The 20,377-nt window shown below is 45.1% G+C and overlaps 1 protein-coding gene across 1 annotated transcript in view; it reads left to right on the forward strand.

The window, feature by feature from the left end:
• The first annotated feature begins 2,137 nt into the window (after positions 1-2,137).
• Positions 2,138-20,377, forward strand: part of Gpb5 (Glycoprotein hormone beta 5) — a 321,402-nt gene continuing 303,162 nt past the window's right edge. The window contains exon 1 of the mRNA XM_070091702.1: positions 2,138-2,275. The gene's annotated coding sequence lies outside the window, so the exon portion shown is untranslated. The remainder of the gene's footprint in view (positions 2,276-20,377) is intronic.

Raw genomic sequence — 20,377 nt, forward strand, 5'->3', positions numbered from 1 at the left:
ACAGTCAAAGACCAGGTGATCAGGCTGAGGAAAGAAGGTGGGGAACTGACAAGACACGTGGAACTAACAAAACATGTGAGAAGCTCAACACGAGATTTAAGGAAGTATTTACAGTGGAGACAGGAAGGACTCTGGGAAGAGAGAACGGAGGGAGACACCAACAAGGAATATACCAACAATTGTTGGATGACTTACACACAACTGAGGAGGAGGTGAAGAAGCTGCTAAGTGGCCTTGCTATCTCAAAGGCAATGGGATCAGACGACATCTCCCTATGCGTCCTTAGAGAGGGAGGATAAACGCTGTGTGTGCCACTAACCGCAATCTTCAACACAGCCCTAGAAACTGGGCAACTACCTGAGGTATGGAAGACGGCAAATGTAGTTCCCATTTTTAAAAAAGGAGAAAGAAAAGAGGCACTAAACTATATTCCAGTGTCATTGACGTGCATAGTATGCAAAATCATGGAGAAGATTATCAGAAGAGTGGTGGAGCACCTGGAACGGAACAAGGTTATAAACGACAACCAGCACCGATTCATGAAAGGCAAATCCTGTGTCACAAACCTTCTGGAGTTTTATGATAAAGTAACAGAAATAAGACATGAGAGAGAGGGGCGGGTTGATTGCATCTTCTTGGACTGCAAGAAGGCCTTCAACACAGTTCCTCACAAGAGATTAGTGCAGAAGCTAGAGGATCAGGTGCATATAACAGGAAGGGCACTGCAATGGATCAGAGAATACCTGACAGGGAGGCAACAACGAGCCATGGTACGTGATGAGGTATCACAGTGGGCACCTGTGACGAGCGGGGTCCCACAGGGGTCGATCCTAGGACCAGCGCTATTTTTGGTATATGTGAATGACATGATGGAAGGGATAGACTCAGAAGTGTCCCTGCTTGCAGATGATGTGAAGTTAATGAGGAGAATTTAATCAGATGAGGATCAGGCAGGACTTCAAAGAGACCTGGACAGGCCGGACACCTGGTCCAGTAACTGGTTTCTCGAATTTAACCCCGTCAAATGCAAAGTCATGAAGATCGAGGAAGGGCAAAGAAGACCGCAGACAGAGTATAGGCTAGGTGGCCAAAGACTGCAAACCTCACTCAGGGAGAAAGATCTTGAGGTGAGTATAAAACCGAGCACGTCTCCGGAAGCACACATCAACCAAATAACTGCTGCATCATATGGGCGCCTGGCAAACCTTTGAATAGCGTTCCGATACCTCAGTAAGGAATCGTTCAAGACACTGTACACCGTGTACGTCAGGTCCATACTGGAGTATGTAGCACCAGTTTGGAACTCACACCGGGTCAAGCACGTCAAGAAATTAGAGAAAGTGCAAAGATTTGCAATAAGGCTAGTTCCAGAGCTAAGGAGAATGTCCTACGAAGAAAGGTTAAGGGAAATCGGCCTGACGACACTGGAGGACAGGAGGGTTAGGGAAGACATGATAACGACATACAAAATACTTCGTGGAATAGACAAGGTGGACAGAAACAGGCTGTTCCAGAGAGGGGACACAAAAACAAGGGGTCACACTTAGAAGTTGAAGACTCAGATGAGTCAAAGAGATGTTTGGATATTTCTTCAGTCATAGAGTTGTCAGGAAGTGCATTATTCTAGCAAATGATGTAGTGAAGGCAGGAACCATACATACCTTTAAGGTGAGGTATGATAAAGCTCATGGAGCAGGGAGAGAAAGGACCAAGTAGCGTTCAGTGAAGAGGCGGGGCCAGGAGCTGAGTCTCGACCCCTGCAATCACAATCAGGTGAGTACAACTATGTGAGTACACACACACACACACACACACACACACACACGCACACACACACATACACACATACACACACATACACACACACACACACACACACACACACACACACACACACACACACACACACACACACACACACACACACACACACACACACACACACATAAACACACATGCGTGTTGATCCACGCATGGTGGGCCCCGCCCACCCTTGACGTCACTAGTGGGCGCCTCATGCACCACCAAGTTCTCCAATCAGCGACGACCTGCGGGCCAACGGTGCCTCTGATTGGCCGAGAGGAGTTTCATTGAGAAGTCTGCTGGGTTGCCTAACCCGTGTAGCGTGCAGCTGTGAGAACACATCTGAGGCGCCAGGTTGCAAGTCCGGAGTGGCAGAGCAGTGTTAGAGTCACTCAGACAGCAGGTACTGTACCAGTGCTGCAACATCTGTACTGGACAACGTCACACAACACCTTCCCTCACACACAACAAGGTAAGTCACTCTCTAACACTTCACCTCTAACACGACGTGTCTACAGCTTCACTTCTGACACTTCACGTCTAACTCTTCATCTCTAACACTTCATGTCTAAATATTTACATCTAACACTACGTCTAACTCCGCGTCTAGTACTTCACGTCGAACATTTCACGTCTAGCTATACTTCACTTCTAACAATTCACATCTACCATTTCACGTCTAACACTTCACGTCTAACACTTCACGTCTAACACATCACGTCTAACACTTCACGTCTAACACTTCACGTCTAACACTTCACGTCTAACACTTCACGTCTAACACTTCACGTCTAACACTTCACGTCTAACACTTCACGTCTAACACATCACGTCTAACACTTCACGTCTAACACTTCACATGTAACCTACAATACACACTTGTAAATTCATCTGAAAAAAATAATTTTAACTTAGTTTTTACCAAGATTGTCAATGTTTGCTAAGTTGATCTATGTCATATTTAAAAGTTTATAACAAGATCTATGTTCGATGTTGATGAATTAGACACACATACAACATCTGGGTATCCTTATTCTGTAGACGTTTCGCCCTCCAATGTCTTTACCTTGAAGACTAGAGTGCTCGTCACCTGCTGCACTCTTTGCTTTATATATTTCTACAGTCTTCAGATTATGTCCGTGTATTGTATTGATAAAGCGAAACATCCACGAAGTCAAGATACCCAGATGTGTCTAATTCATCATCTTTCCATTATTGTATACCACTGATATAGAAATTCTATGTTTATCTAACACACCATCGGGCAGGAAGGTATACTAGACTACCTGATACCGTCCAGGAGAGATCCCTAGCCTCGTCTCGATTCCATTTAATCTGTATAATTGAGTCGTGAAGTGTTCCTCCCACGATATTACGACCTTAATTAACCTTCTAGATTTCCCTCATAGATTCCAGTAGTTCGATTGTAATCGTTTTTAATTATATAATAAACATATAAACCTACTTTCTGAGTGACTTTTCACAGACCATGATATATTTTTTTTTAATTATAACCATAATAGACAGTTAAGCCAGCAGAAGGCCTCGGTCAAATGACCGAAAGTTTCAGCTTCGGATTATCATATGACTAAAACCTGCGTCATAAAATACCTGTCCTGTTTCCTGGCAAATCTTACCTAACCTAACCTTTCCATAGACCATTGCTCATGCAATGTTTATCATGAAGAACATTGTGGAACATCATTATCGCGTGTTGAATATCGTAGTGGTACCACTCAGAGCGTTGCAGCCCCTACGATATGATAACTTTAAAGAGTTCCAACGTATACCATCAGTGTGTGTGAATCAATATTCGCCATATCATGTACCTCAACCCTTCACAAAATTAGTTGCGTGAGACGATGAGCCGCCCTGACCCTAGGTAGCGTCTCTTGAGGTATAAGTAATAGTTCTTGTGTGTTGGTATGTTGCTGCTCCAGTGAGTGTACACCTTAGTAGTGTATACTGATGCTACAGCGAGTGTACACCCCATCATTGTACATTACTGCTCCAGAGTATGTATACTAAAGCAGTGTACATTGCTGCTCCATCGAGTTATATTGCTGCTCCAACATGTGTACATCCAAACAGTGTAAACTGCTGATCCAAAGAATGTACACTCCAGCAATGTACATTGCTGCTCCAACGAATGTTCCAGCGAGTGTACACCACAGTAGTGTATGTTGCTGGTTTAGCAAGCGTACACCTGCGTACTGAGTAGACAAATAACCCGCTCATAGGAGAAAAAAGCTTATGACGATATTTTGGTCCGACTTGGACCATTGACAAAGTCACACACAGTGTGACTTTGTCAATGGTCCAAGTCGGATCGAAACGTCGTCGTAAGCTTCTCTCTTTTATGTGCGGGTTATTTGTGTATACACTGATGTATATACATCTCTAGGGGATATACACTGATGTATATACATCTCTTGGTATATATACACCTCATAGGGAATATACACTGATGTATATACATCTCTAGGGGATATACACTGATGTATATACATCTCTTGGTATATATACACCTCATAGTGGATATACACTGATGTATATACATCTCTTGGTATATATACACATCATACTGGATATACACTGATGTATATACATCTCTTGATATATATGCACCTCATAGTGAATATACACTGATGTAAATACATCTCTTGGTGTATATACAGTATGCATCTCACAGTAGATATACACTAATGTGTATACATCTCCTGGTATATATACACATCATAGTGGACATACACTGATTTATATACACATCTTGGTATATATACACCTTTCAAGGCAGGTGAAATTGCTGACCTAGAAAATGTACAGAGAACCTTCACGGCACGCATAACGGAGATAAAACACCTCGATTACTGGGAGCGCTTGAGGTTTCTAAACCTGTATTCCCTGGAACGCAGGAGGGAGAGATACATGATTATATACACCTGGAAAATCCTAGAGGGACTAGTACCGAACTTGCACACGAAAATCACTCACAACGAAAGCAAAAGACTTGGCAGAATATGCAACATCCCCCCAATGAAAAGCAGGGGTGTCACTAGCACGTTAAGAGACCATACAATAAGTGTCAGGGGCCCGAGACTGTTCAACTGCCTCCCAGCACACATAAGGGGGATTACCAACAGACCCCTGGCAGTCTTCAAGCTGGCACTGGACAAGCACCTAAAGTCGGTTCCTAATCAGCCGGGCTGTGGCTCGTACGTTGGTTTGCGTGCAACCAGCAGTAACAGCCTGGTTGATCAGGCTCTGATTCACCAGGAGGCCTGGTGTATATACATCTAATGGTGTTTATTCTGTAGACCAAGTGTTACATATTCGCTAGAGTTGTTCACTGTACATACACAAACAAGTGTGATACAATAATACCAAACGAGAGATAACAGTTGCAAAACAACTACAGGGTGATGGGGGGAGAGAGTTGAATGACAGCTCTAGGCCTTTCGTGTTGCAGTCAACACTTCGTCAAGAGCTTGCAATAGTGTCATAGTAACGGAGGTCAACCCGGGTAGGTGTATCTTTGAGGACATCCCACACAGGAACAAAGTCACCCATGACAACCCAGTCTGACTAATCGTCAGATTCTAGATGTTAAAGGTTGAAGACAGTGTTTGAAGAAGAAGGAGAGAGTCATCGTTGTAGTTGTGGTGATAAATGGGAGAATTTATCATTAATGGTATATCATTAATGGTATATCATTAATGGTATATCATTAATGGTATATCATTAATGGTATATCATTAATGGTATATCATTAATGGTATATCAAGAAATAAAATAGGCCCATCGAACATCTGTATTTTTTTGTTATATGGAACAAACAACTCATCTTTCTCTTGTGTTGTATTATCTTACTTAAGTTCTGATAATTTCCTCACGAATTAACCTCATATATCAGTCACAGTTAACGAATAAATGTTAGTTTTTCTAGATGCGAAACATTTCATAATCACTAAAAATATTTTATAACACAGAGACTTTCACGCACTAACTGATTCCATGTTATGGAGCTTTCCCAGTTATTAAATGTGCAGTACCAAAGTGTTAACGCAAGATTAATGTGTGTAGTTGATGAACGTCTTGGTCTGACATCGAAGGACGACCCAGAGGCCAGAAAGAGGTTCCCGTTGCAATAGTTATAGTTTAACATTTTTATTATTTACCCCATACACATCCTGCGGCGGTAGTCGAGAAATACAGAGGTGCATAATGGGTCCAGGGACTGGATGCCAAAGTTATGATAACTGAGCAAGTTACAGTGGTAATGAACTATTTACATATTTATAACTTGTTACAATCGTAAAGAGTTATTTATGAAGACATGAATGAGGTTACACACGCACAACAAAAAGTTATTTATAGTGGGCTAAGTCAGGGTATTTTCCAGAATGGTTGGTAATATTACACTGTGGATAAAATACTTCGACATTTCTTGAACATTTCTGAGTGAGTTGTCTCTGAATTCATTAAATTATCGCATCCCAGCACATAGTGACGCAGGGTGTGACAATCATCCATCTGGCAAAGTTTACATTTCGTTTGGTCTACATCTGGTGGTGGTGATTTAACCTGCCAAAGATACTTGTAACCCAGCTGGAGCCGGCCAGTAGTGACATCCAAGAGTCTGCTTATCTTGTTGGATGCACTATAGACATGTGGCTCCTCCTGCATGATGGAATGATAATAGATGGAGTGACTTGTGTCAGTCTCTCAGTCTCAGCCTAATGAAGTTCAGTTGAAGTTGTTGTCGTATTGTTGTTCTCAGACTGCTAACTGACAGCTCAAGACTGTAATCTACTCCCTCCTTGAAGGAATATTACTTAGGTAATTCATCATTTCTATCATGCATATGAAGACCAATGTGAAATGCAGTTGTTATCAATAACATACGAAGAGAAAATTTATCAAGGAAAACGGGATGTGCTGCACCAGTGGGTGCAGCACATCATGAATACATTCCTGTATTCTTATATATTTTTCTGGATGTTGTGGTGTATATCAGGATCTGTCTGTTGAGTATGAAGGGAGAGTGGTGGATGAGGGAAGATGAAGGGAGGGTGGTGGATGAAGGAGGATGAATGGAGGGTGGTGGATGAAGGAGGATGAAGGGAGAGTGGTGGGTGAGGGAAGATGAAGGGAGGGTGGTGGATGAGGGAGGATGAAGGGAGAGTGGTGGGTGAGGGAAGATGAAGGGAGGGTGGTGGATGAGGGAGGATGAAGGGAGAGTGGTGGGTGAGGGAAGATGAAGGGAGGGTGGTGGATGAGGGAGGATGAAGGGAGGATGGTAGGTGAGGGAGGATGAAGGGAGGGTGGTGGGTGAGGTAGGATGAAGGGAGGATGTTAGGTGAGGGAGGATGAAGGGAGGGTGGTGGGTGAGGGAGGATGAAGGGAGAGTGGTGGGTGAGGGAAGATGAAGGGAGGGTGGTGGATGAGGGAGGATGAAGGGAGAGTGGTGGGTGAGGGAAGATGAAGGGAGGGTGGTGGGTGAGGGAGGATGAAGGGAGGATGGTAGGTGAGGGAGGATGAAGGGAGGGTGGTGGGTGAGGGAGGATGAAGGGAGGATGTTAGGTGAGGGAGGATGAAGGGAGGGTGGTGGGTGAGGGAGGATGAAGGGAGAGTGGTGGGTGAGGGAAGATGAAGGGAGGGTGGTGGGTGAGGGAGGATGAAGGGAGGATGGTAGGTGAGGGAGGATGAAGGGAGGGTGGTGGGTGAGGGAGGATGAAGGGAGGATGTTAGGTGAGGGAGGATGAAGGGAGGGTGGTGGGTGAGGGAGGATGAAGGGAGAGTGGTGGGTGAGGGAGGATGAAGGGAGGGTGGTGGGTGAGGGAGGATGAAGGGAGAGTGGTGGGTGAGGGAGGATGAAGGGAGGGTGGTGGATGAGGGAGGATGAAGGGAGAGTGGTGGGTGAGGGAGGATGAAGGGAGGGTGGTGGATGAAGGAGGATGAAGGGAGAATGGTGGTGAGGGAGGATGAAGGGAGGGTGGTGGGTGAGGGAGGATGAAGGGAGGACGGTAGGTGAGGGAGGATGAAGGGAGGGTGGTGGGTGAGGGAGGATGAAGGGTAGCGAGGAATTAAGAAGAGTCAGGGGTAGTTAAGTATTGAAGAGAGTGAGGGGAGGCAGTGAGGTGTGAGAGGAGAGGTGAGGGGCAATGTGGTATTAAAGAGAGTGAGAGGCAGTGAGGTATTAAAGAGAGTGAGCAGTGAGGTATTAATAAGAGTGAAGGGCAGTATGGCATTAAGGAGAATGAGGAGCAGTGAGGTATTAAAGATAGTGAAGGGTAGTGTGGTATTAAGGAGAGGTGAGGGGTAGTGAGGTATTAAGGAGAGGTGAGGGGTAGTGAGATATTAAGGAGAGGTGAGGGGTAGTGAGGTATTAAGGAGAGGTGAGGGGTAGTGAGATATTAAGGAGAGGTGAGGGGTAGTGAGGTATTAAGGAGAGGTGAGGGGTAGTGAGGTATTAAGGAGAGGTGAGGGGTAGTGAGGTATTAAGGAGAGGTGAGGGGTAGTGAGGTATTAAGGAGAGGTGAGGGGTAGTGAGGTATTAAGGAGAGGTGAGGGGTAGTGAGGTATTAAGGAGAGGTGAGGGGTAGTGAGGTATTAAGGAGAGGTGAGGGGTAGTGAGGTATTAAGGAGAGGTGAGGGGTAGTGTGGTATTAAGGAGAGGTGAGGGGTAGTGAGGTATTAAGGAGAGGTGAGGGGTAGTGAGGTATTAAGGAGAGGTGAGGGGCAGTGTGGTATTAAGGAGAGGTGAGGGGTAGTGAGGTATTAAGGAGAGGTGAGGGGTAGTGAGATATTAAGGAGAGGTGAGGGGTAGTGAGGTATTAAGGAGAAGTGAGGGGTAGTGAGGTATTAAGGAGAGGTGAGGGGTAGTGAGATATTAAGGAGAGGTGAGGGGTAGTGAGGTATTAAGGAGAGGTGAGGGGTAGTGAGGTATTAAGGAGAGGTGAGGGGTAGTGAGGTATTAAGGAGAGGTGAGGGGTAGTGAGGTATTAAGGAGAGGTGAGGGGTAGTGAGGTATTAAGGAGAGGTGAGGGGTAGTGAGGTATTAAGGAGAGGTGAGGGGTAGTGAGGTATTAAGGAGAGGTGAGGGGTAGTGAGGTATTAAGGAGAGGTGAGGGGTAGTGAGGTATTAAGGAGAGGTGAGGGGTAGTGAGGTATTAAGGAGAGGTGAGGGGTAGTGAGGTATTAAGGGGAGGTGAGGGGTAGTGAGGTATTAAGGAGAGGTGAGGGGTAGTGAGGTATTAAGGAGAGGTGAGGGGTAGTGAGGTATTAAGGGGAGGTGAGGGGTAGTGAGGTATTAAGGAGAGGTGAGGGGTAGTGAGGTATTAAGGAGAGGTGAGGGGTAGTGAGGTATTAAGGAGAGGTGAGGGGTAGTGAGGTATTAAGGAGAGGTGAGGGGTAGTGAGGTATTAAGGAGAGATGAGGGGTAGTGAGGTATTAAGGAGAGGTGAGGGGTATTGAGGTATTAAGGGGAGGTGAGGGGTAGTGAGGTATTAAGGGGAGGTGAGGGGTGGTGAGGTATTAAGGGGAGGTGAGGGGTAGTGAGGTATTAAGGAGAGGTGAGGAGTAGTGAGGTATTAAGGAGAGGTGAGGGGTAGTGAGGTATTAAGGAGAGGTGAGGGGTAGTGAGGTATTAAGGAGAGGTGAGGGGTAGTGAGGTATTAAGGGGAGGTGAGGGGTAGTGAGGTATTAAGGGGAGGTGAGGGGTAGTGAGGTATTAAGGAGAGGTGAGGGGTAGTGAGGTATTAAGGAGAGGTGAGGGGTAGTGAGGTATTAAGGAGAGGTGAGGGGTAGTGAGGTATTAAGGGGAGGTGAGGGGTAGTGAGGTATTAAGGAGAGGTGAGGGGTAGTGAGGTATTAAGGAGAGGTGAGGGGTAGTGAGGTATTAAGGAGAGGTGAGGGGTAGTGAGGTATTAAGGAGAGGTGAGGGGTAGTGAGGTATTAAGGAGAGGTGAGGGGTAGTGAGGTATTAAGGAGAGGTGAGGGGTAGTGAGGTATTAAGGAGAGGTGAGGGGTAGTGAGGTATTAAGGGGAGGTGAGGGGTAGTGAGGTATTAAGGAGAGGTGAGGGGTAGTGGGGTATTAAGGAGAGGTGAGGGGTAGTGAGGTATTAAGGAGATTTATTTATTTATTTATTACAATTTGAGCACACATACAGAGGTACAAAAAAAAAATACAGATAAGAGCAGCATGCCAAAGCCACTTATACTATGCATAGCATTACGGGCTGGCTTAAAATTAACTTAAGATTAACTAAGCAATGATGAAATCAGTGATAAAACATTAATGTAAACAGATTACTATAAAGTACAAGTGAGTATTACAAAGACAGGTCATATGGTTGCATGCATTATTGTACATTCAGTCGTATGGAGAATTCTGTTAGGTAGTTTATTTAAAAAAATAGTAAAGTTAGATTGGGTTTTAGGTTTAACATTTATGTGATATAATTGTGAGAAACATTTAAGATATACAATTTATAAGGTTGAGTTATTCAGTATTTATTTGGTTTTGGGTGAGTAAGTGATCTTTGAGAAGAGACTTGAATTTATAAACAGGTAGTGTTTCTTTTATATTTACAGGTAATGAATTCCAGATTTTAGGGCCTTTTATGTGCATTGAGTTTTTGCATAGTGTGAGATGGACACGAGGAACATCAAAGAGTGATCTGTGCCTTGTGTTATGGTCATGTGTTCTGTTGAGGTTGGCAAGGAGATGTTTGAGGGGAGGGTTAATATCAGAGTTAAGTGTTCTATGTATGTAATAGGTGCAGTAATAAGTATGGATGTTTTGTATGGTGAGTAGGTTTAGTGTATTGAATATTGGTGGAGTGTGCTGCCTGTAGTGAGAATTTGTTATCATTCTAACTGCAGCCTTTTGTTGGGTAATTAGTGGTCTGAGATGGTTAATTGTTGTTGAGCCCCATGCACAAATTCCATAGGTGAGATAGGGGTAAATAAGTGAGTGATATAGGGCCAGGAGGGCTGACTGTGGAGCATAGTACCGTATCTTCGATAGTATGCCTACAGTCTTGGAAATTTTTTTAGAAATTTGTTGTATATGTGTATGAAATTTGAGTCTATTATCAAGGTGGATTCCTAAGAATTTTCCCTCTGTTAGCTTTGTGATAGGTGATCCGTTTATCATTATGTTAAGAGGGACATCTGTAGCTCTGTTACCAAACTGAATGAAGTAGGTTTTGTCAATGTTTAGTGTAAGTTTGTTAGTCCTCATCCAGGTAGATATTTTCTGTAATTCGGTATTTACAGTATTGGCTAGCGTGACTGGGCTCGGGTGGGAGAAGACGTATGTAGTGTCATCTGCAAATAGTGTGGGTTTGAGTAATTGCGAAGCATTTGGTAGGTCATTTATGTATAGGAGAAAGAGAAGAGGGCCAAGGACACTTCCCTGTGGGACACCAACTGTAATTGGTTGTGCAGAAGAGTTTGCCCCATTTGCGTACACATATTGGCTTCTGTTGCTGAGGTATGACTTGAGGTAGTTGAGGGAGTGCCCTCTTATACCATAGTGTGACAATTTTACGTGGAGCAAGTCATGGTCAACTGTATCAAAAGCTTTACGTAAGTCAATGAAGATCCCCAGTGGGACTTCTTTTTTCTCTATTGCAGTGTATATATGTTCTAGCATGTGTACAATAGCATCATTAGTATTTTTATTAGGCCTGAATCCAAATTGGCAGGGGTTGAGTATGTTTTGGGAGATAAGGTAGGAGTAGATTCGTTTATGAATTAATTTTTCGAAGATTTTTGAGAGAGGGTGTAAGTTGGATATTGGCCTATAGTTATTCAACTCTGTTTGGTCTCCTCCTTTGTGGATCGGGGTGACCCTTGCTATTTTGAGTACTGTAGGGAAGGTGGAGGATTCAATGGATTTGTTAAAGAGTGTTGCAATGATTGGTGATAGCACTTGTGACACTTTTTTGTATATAAAGGGTGGTAAGGTATTTAAATCTCCTGCCTTGTTTTTTAGTGCGTTGATAATAAGGGAGACTTCGTATGGGTTAGTCGGAGCTAGGAACAGTGTGTTCGGGTAGTTGCCGGTGAGGTAGTCATTTGGTGGGGTATCTGAGCTTGGGATTTTATTGGCAAGGTTTTGTCCTATAGTGGAGAAGAAATCATTGAGTCTGTTTGCTGTTTCTGTTGGTGGGAGTTGAGGTTCATCTGATTTTGCTAATTTTATTTCGCTATTTCGTGATATCTTTTTTGTTCCCAGAATTTCTGATAGGGTTTTCCAGGTCTTTTTTATATCACCTCGTAAGTTGGATAATCTGTTCTCATAATACAATTTTTTTGCCCTTCTTATCAGGCTGGTTAGGATTGACGAGTAACGTTTTGTTTGGTCTCTGGTTATGTGACCCATTCTGTACTGTTTTTCATATTGGTGTTTTGTATTTATGGATTTGAGAATGCTGGGTGTTAGCCAGGGACTGTTCAGTCTCTTAGCTGTCATCTGTTTAGTTTTTTTAGGGCAGTGCTTATTATAGAGGTATTGGGTCTTTTTTAGAAAATTATTAATACATTCGTCAATATCTGTATAGATTTCTAGCTCAGTGTGCCAGTCAATGTTTGCTACTGCTGTTGTGAAGTTATTAATGGCTGCCTCATTGTGAAGTCTGAAGGTGACTTTAGTAGTGTCTTGGGGTAGTTTACCAAGAGTTGTTATGAGGAAAGTAGGGTAGTGGTCTGTGGTATTATCTGTAATTATGCCTGATTTTAAAGGGGATATGGTGTTGGTCCAGATGTGGTCAAGTAGGGAAACACTAGTCTCTGTAACTCTTGTAGGTTTTGTTACTGTTGGTAGCAACATACAGTTACTCATTGTGTTTGTGAATTCAGTAACGTGTGGATCCTGGTCTTGCAGGAGATTTATATTGAAGTCACCTGAGAGTAGTAAGTGATCTTTGTTCATGCGTGCATCAGTTATCATACTTCCTAGGTTTTGACTAAATTGGCTAATGTTTGACTGTGGAACTCTGTAGATGTTTATCAATGTGAGAGGTTTTTGTAGGTATTTGGATTTGAATTTAGCTATTATATATTCCCCATGTTCATCCCTTGTGCAAGTATTAGTGATACATTCTAGTTGGTCTGAGTAGTATATGGCTGTGCCACCCCCTTGTTGGTCTGGCCTACAGTTGTGTATGGCTGTGTAACCAGGAATGGCATAGACATCTGTAGTATCAGGCTTTAGCCAGGTTTCAGTTAGTGTAATGATGGACATATTGGCATGTAAGGAATTTAGTAATGCTATGAGGTCATCGTAATGCTTGCTTAAAGATCTGATATTGTAGTTAAAGATAGTTATGTTGTTATTGGCACTGAGAAGTGCCTTTGATTGTTCTGCAGTGTAGTAATTACAGTAACTGTTTGGTTCATTTAAGTCATTATATAAGAGGTTGGTATCAGGATCAATGCTTGTAATCATAAGATTTGTAGTGAATCTATAGTTAGAAATAAGTATAAAACAAAGTAAATAGTCTTAAGCTAAAAAATAGCACCTGAACTATTTAACAAATGTAAAATAATGAGCTAAGGTAGTTTTTTTTTTATTCTTTTTTTTTTTTTTTAAGCTAAAATAAAGGAGACAATATAAAAGGGACTAATACAAATAAAGTGATGATCAAATAATGGAGCTTGGGAATATGATAGTAGGTAGTACTATAAAGGTAATTCTTTAAAGTTAGAATTATAGTATAAAATTATAATATAAAAGGGACTAATATAAGTTGTGGTGAACTATAAAGTGGTAATCAAATAAATGAGCTTTGGAATATAATGGCAAAATTGTGAACTTATTCTACTTTAGCACCTGAGAATAGCACCTTGATTATTTTAACAATTGTGAATATATAAACTAGGGTAGTTATATAAAGCTAAAATAAAGGAGAAAATATATAAGGGACTAAAATTAAGTAATGGTAAACAAAGTTAAATGGACAGATGGTCACTATGAAATAATATTGGTTTAGGAGTAAGATCTGATTTGTAATATTAAATAATTGAGCAGTTTATTGCACAATAAAAAGTAAAAAAAAAAAAAAAAAAAAAAATGAGGTAGTTGGTACTAGCTAGCAAAAGATAGTTTTGGTACTTGCAAAAAAGTAATTGGAATATATACTAATTGCATACACAATGAAAAGTGACTAAAAAACAAGTAGTGATAAACAAAATTAAATGGACAGGTAAGAATAATGAATATTATTAATTTGGAGTAAGATTTGACTTGTAATTTAAAATTATGAGCAATTAATAGCAGTAAGAAAGAAGTATAGAGTATTGGAGGTAGTTGGCATTAGCTAGTGATGAAAAATAATAAAAATAATAATGCACAATATAATAGTAACGTACACTATATGCACCACACGTATATATGTATTAAGGGCACTTATCTAATCTGTTACAGAAATGTCAGCTTTTCTAAGGAAGGTAGAGAAATCATGTTCGTTTGAGATGGTATATTGTTGTCCTGTTGATGTTTTCCTTACTAGTATTTTCCCATCTCGCGTGAAACACTGATGTATTTTGTTTTCCTGTTTAAGTTTTCTCAGCCTGAACAGAAGGTTTTGACGTTTTTTTGTTAGACACTCATTTATGTACACTCCATTTTTCATTGTAATTGCTGATTTAATTAGGTCCTTTCTTTTATCGTATGAATGAAGTCGGATCATTATACTGTGTTTACTTCCTGGTTTTCCTAACAAACGTGTTTCTTTGATTTCATTGTTTTGCACGATGACTTGTACGTGGTTCTGTATTATCCTGATAGCAGTTTCTTTGCACTGTGCTTGTGTTATGTCACTAGGAATGTGTGGACTGTTTATTATAACTGCATCAGACAACTTATCTTGTTCAGTTTTGTCGTCTTGGAAATCAAGGTATTCATTTAGTCGAGTGTGCATGTTCTGATTCCAGTCCTTGATTGCTTCTTCAACCTTCATATTTATTGTTGTTATTTGCTCAGTGTGACTGGCTATAGCTGCTTTTAGAGTATTTTCTGTGTCAACACTTCCCGATGTAATCTTCTCTTCAAGGTTTTGGATCTTATTCTCGAGGTTGGTTATCTTGGATTCTCGTCGCTCGAGTGTTGCTTTGATATCTTTGATTTCATTTTCTAGAGCAACGATGTAGTCCTTGATATTGTCAGGAATAATCATACCTGAGTTATCATGGGTGAATCCTTTGAAGGGAGTGGAGTTGGAGGGAGAGTCAGCCATGTTTGTTGTTGTTGTTGTTGTTCCCTGGGTGGCGGCGGTGAGGGGGGTTGATGATACACTGGCGTCCTGCTGGGTAGACAAGTTGAGTTCTAGGGTCCTTGCTGTTATTCTTTTATTACTGGTGTTGTTTCTTCTGCGATATCCTTTCATAGTATCACTGAAGTAGATACTGTGTAGCAATGGAGGAGAAGGCTTGTTTTCTCGGAGCTTGGGTTAAGTGATTGTCTGGCAGCGGAGGCAGTGTTTGGGTTAGCAGGGCTGTCTTCCTTATATCTTCTAATTTTGTCAAGATTTGGGTTACATTCTTAGTATTCTTGGGTCATGTTGTGGTCTACGTGGGTTCATGTAGTTGATCTTTCACTTAGGCCATCACAAGTTTTGATGAGCGATGTTTTTTTTTTTGAGAAAGAAGAGCTGGTAGGATACCGTTGCTGCCGTTATACTGCATTTGTGTTTATATTTCCAGAGGTGAGGGGTAGTGAGGTATTAAGGAGAGGTGAGGGGTAGTGAAGTATTAAGGAGAGGTGAGGGGTAGTGAGGTATTAAGGAGGGGGGAGGGGTAGTGTTTTAACAATATATACAGTAGGCGCCCGAGTGTCAATAGAGTGTTGTGGGTTGCATCCTGGTGGAGGACGCTAATATAAATGAACTAGAGTACTTGACTTTCTTGAGTTATGATCTGGTAATAATTATTCTTGGTTAATAACTCTTGAGTTACTAATTTCTGGATTAATAACCCCAGGAAAGTCTTGGTTTAAAGTTGCATGTAAGATAAATAAGGGATAAATGGACACAGATACATCTGTCTCCACTTACCTAACAGAGTACGTATTATGAGGCAGAAGAGTAAGCCACTGTTAACTTCATAATCTGAAGGGTTAATAAGCCAGGATAACTCAAGCAAGTTAAACAATGTGGCTTATTTTCTCTGCAGTCAATTGGTGCGCGTTCCCAGGATGCTAACCTCATCTGTCTGCTAGCACCCTGACACTTACTGCTCCATCAGCCTGGCCGAGTGTTGTAAGGAAACACTGGTAGTCTGGCTATGAGCAGCAGACCACCAGGGAAGGAGAAGCTCTTATGGTCGCAGTCAAGTTAGGTTCCCTTTTGACGTCTCACAATACAAGTTGTGGGACGTAATCTTTTAAGCCATTTAATTTACATATAGGCAGCATTTTCTTAAAATGAACTGGCTGTGTGAGAACACTGAATGTCTTAGAATGTGAAGTCTATGGGAAACTATTTTATTTCTTATAATACAAAGGTTATGTAAAACTATTTTATTTCTTATAATACAAAGGCTATGGGAAACTTCAGTATATGTTTCACTACCAAGATTTTTGGAAACTGTTATGATTTCTATAATGGAAAATCTACGACAGTCTATTGTGCATTTTAAAATAGAAAGTCTATAGAAGCCTATCAACTTTCTTACAATACAAAGTCTACGGAAACCTGTTAAGCTTCTTACAATACACAAGTGACCAGTGTGGTAGTGTGTCACAAGGAATACCTTGTACTTGCACTAGTTCTACTTGTATATACAATAACTTCCTGGTCCTCACACACTGGTAGCTACAAGACCAGAGCTACGAGTCTGGCCTCCCGGCTTATTTATCAATTCTACTCAAATTTAAATCAATATAATTCAAATTTTCAGTAGTTACTCAAGTTTTTTTTCCGTTCATCTTTCTGGTAGTCGTCGACTACTGTGATCGTTAAGAAGAGCGTCTTTGTCTTCTTTATATCGATTTTTACTAAATACTATAAGATCGTATGTTGTTGTATTTCTCTGTTGTTTGTGTCAATATATTACAGCACCTCCACCCATACTGTGTGTGTGTGCTCACCTACTTGTGGTTGCAGGGGTCGAGTCACAGCTCCTGGCTGTGTGCTCACCTACTTGTGGTTGCAGGAGTCGAGTCACAGCTCCTGACTGTGTGCTCACCTACTTGTGGTTGCAGGGGTCGAGTCACAGCTCCTGGCTGTGTGTGCTCACCTACTTGTGGTTGCAGGGGTCGAGTCACAGCTCCTGGCTGTGTGTGCTCACCTACTTGTGGCTTCAGGGGTCGAGTCACAGCTCCTGGCTGTGTGTGCTCACCTACTTGTGGTTGCAGGGGTCGAGTCACAGCTCCTGGCTCTGTGTGCTCACCTACTTGTGGCTGCAGGGGTCGAGTCACAGCTCCTGGCTGTGTGTGCTCACCTACTTGTGGTTGCAGGAGTCGAGTCACAGCTCCTGGCTGTGTGTGCTCACCTACTTGTGGTTGCAGGGGTCGAGTCACAGCTCCTGGCTGTGTGTGCTCACCTACTTGTGGTTGCAGGGGTCGAGTCACAGTTCCTGGCTGTGTGTGCTCACCTACTTGTGGTTGCAGGGGTCGAGTCACAGCTCCTGGCTGTGTGTGCTCACCTACTTGTGGTTGCAGGGGTCGAGTCACAGCTCCTGGCTGTGTGTGCTCACCTACTTGTGGTTGCAGGGGTCGAGTCACAGCTCCTGGCTGTGTGTGCTCACCTACTTGTGGCTGCAGGGGTCGAGTCACAGCTCCTGGCTGTGTGTGCTCACCTACTTGTGGTTGCAGGGGTCGAGTCACAGCTCCTGGCTGTGTGTGCTCACCTACTTGTGGTTGCAGGGGTCGAGTCACAGCTCCTGGCTGTGTGTGCTCACCTACTTGTGGTTGCAGGGGTCGAGTCACAGCTCCTGGCTGTGTGTGCTCACCTACTTGTGGTTGCAGGGGTCGAGTCACAGCTCCTGGCTGTGTGTGCTCACCTACTTGTGGTTGCAGGGGTCGAGTCACAGCTCCTGGCTGTGTGTGCTCACCTACTTGTGGCTGCAGGGGTCGAGTCACAGCTCCTGGCTGTGTGTGCTCACCTACTTGTGGTTGCAGGGGTCGAGTCACAGCTCCTGGCTGTGTGTGCTCACCTACTTGTGGCTGCAGGGGTCGAGTCACAGCTCCTGGCTGTGTGTGCTCACCTACTTGTGGTTGCAGGGGTCGAGTCACAGCTCCTGGCTGTGTGTGCTCACCTACTTGTGGTTGCAGGGGTCGAGTCACAGCTCCTGGCTGTGTGTGCTCACCTACTTGTGGTTGCAGGGGTCGAGTCACAGCTCCTGGCTGTGTGTGCTCACCTACTTGTGGTTGCAGGGGTCGAGTCACAGCTCCTGGCTGTGTGTGCTCACCTACTTGTGGTTGCAGGGGTCGAGTCACAGCTCCTGGCTGTGTGTGCTCACCTACTTGTGGTTGCAGGGGTCGAGTCACAGCTCCTGGCTGTGTGTGCTCACCTACTTGTGGTTGCAGGGGTCGAGTCACAGCTCCTGGCTGTGTGTGCTCACCTACTTGTGGCTGCAGGGGTCGAGTCACAGCTCCTGGCTGTGTGTGATAATTATGTTTACATTATTGACTATTAATATAAACAACCTTCCTTAACTTCTCTGTTTACTATGAATTGGTTGTCACTTTCCCCCCTCCTCCACTCCCCCCTCCTCCACTCCCCCCTCCTCCACTCCCCCCTCCTCCACTCCCCCCTCCTCCACTCCCCCCTCCTCCACTCCCCCCTCCTATACTCCCCCTCCTCCACTCCCCCTCCTCCACTCCCCCTCCTCCACTCCCCCTCATCCACTCCCCCCTCCTCCACTCCCCCCTCCTCCACTCCCCCTCCTCCACTCCCCCTCCTCCACTCCCCCCTCCTCCACTCCCCCCTCCTCCACTCCCCCCTCCTCCACTCCCCCTCCTCCACTCCCCTCTCCTCCACTCCCCTCTCCTCCACTCCCCCTCCTCTGCTCCCCTCTCCTCCACTCCCCTCTCCTCCACTCCCACCTCCTCCACTCCCCCCTCCTCCACTCCCCTCTCCTCCACTCCCCCCTCCTCCACTCCCCCTCCTACACTCCCCCTCCTCCACTCCCCCTCCTCCACTCCCCCCTCCTCCACTCCCCCTCCTCCACTCCCCCTCCTCCACTCCCCCCTCCTCCACCCCCCTCCTCCACTCCCCCCTCCTCCACTCCCCCTCCTCCACTCCCTCATCCTCCACTCCCCCCTCCTCCACTCCCCCCTCCTCCACTCCTCCCTCCTCTACTCCTCCCTCCTCCACTCCCCCTCCTCCACTCCCCCCTCCTCCACTCCCCCCTCCTCCACTCCTCCCTCCTCCACTCCTCCCTCCTCCACTCCCACCTCCTCCACTCCCCCCTCCTCCACTCCTCCCTCCTCCACTCCCCCCTCCTCCACTCCCACCTCCTCCACCCCTCCCTCCTCCACTCCTCCCTCCTCTACTCCTCCCTCCTCCACTCCCACCTCCTCTACTCCCACCTCCTCCACTCCCACCTCCTCCACTCCCACCTCCTCCACTCCCACCTCCTCCACTCCCACCTCCTCCACTCCCACCTCCTCCACTCCCACCTTCTCCACTCCCCCCTCCTCCACTCCTCCCTCCTCCACTCCCACCTCCTCCACTCCCCCTTCTCCACTCCCACCTCCTCCACTCCCACCTCCTCCACTCCCAACTCCTCCCCTCCCCCTCTTCCACTCCCCCTCCTCCACTCCCCCTCCTCCTCTCCCCCTCCTCCACTCCCCCTCCTCCACTCCCCCCTCCTCCACTCCCCCTCCTCCACTCCCCCTCCTCCTCTCCCCTCCTCCACTCCCCCTCCTCCACTCCCCCCTCCTCCACTCTCCCTCCTCCATTCCTCCCTCCTCCATTCCCCTCCTCAACTCCTCCCTCCTCCACTCCTCCCTCCCTCCATCCTCCACTACTCACTTCTCGTCTCCTTCCTTCTTCCTTCCTCCACTCCTCCCTTCCTCCTTCCTCCACTCCTCCTCGCTCCATAACTCCACCATTCCTTCCTTCCTCCTCCATTCCACCCCTCCTCCCTCCCTCTCTCCCTCTTACGTCTCCTCAATTTCTCCATCTCTCCTCCATTCGTCTCTCTCTCCTCCACTCCACCACTTTCCCTTCCTCCATCCTTCACTCTTTCCTCCCACCCTCCTCCACTCCACCACTTTCCCTTCCTCCATCCTTCACTCCTTCCTCCCACCCTCCTCCACTCCACCACTCCTCCCTCCCTTCCTCCCTCTTTCGTCTTCTTCCTCCCTCCCTCCCCCTCCAACCCTCCCTCCTCCACTCCCCTTTCCCTCCCTCCTTCGCTCTTTGTTCCCACCCCTTTCTCTCTCCCTCCCTCCCTCCTTCATCTTCTCCCTCTCTCCTCCACTCCTCCCCCTCCTCCATTTTTCCTTCTCTCCCTCCTCCCTTCCTCCTTCCTCCCTCCCTCTCTACTCCGTCACACTCCCTGCCTCCGTTCATCCCTTGCCTTCATTTCCTTCCTTCCTTTCTCCACTCCTCTCAT

This window comes from Cherax quadricarinatus, chromosome 36 (genome assembly GCF_038502225.1).
Source record: "Cherax quadricarinatus isolate ZL_2023a chromosome 36, ASM3850222v1, whole genome shotgun sequence".
Taxonomy (NCBI): Eukaryota; Metazoa; Arthropoda; class Malacostraca; order Decapoda; family Parastacidae; genus Cherax; species Cherax quadricarinatus.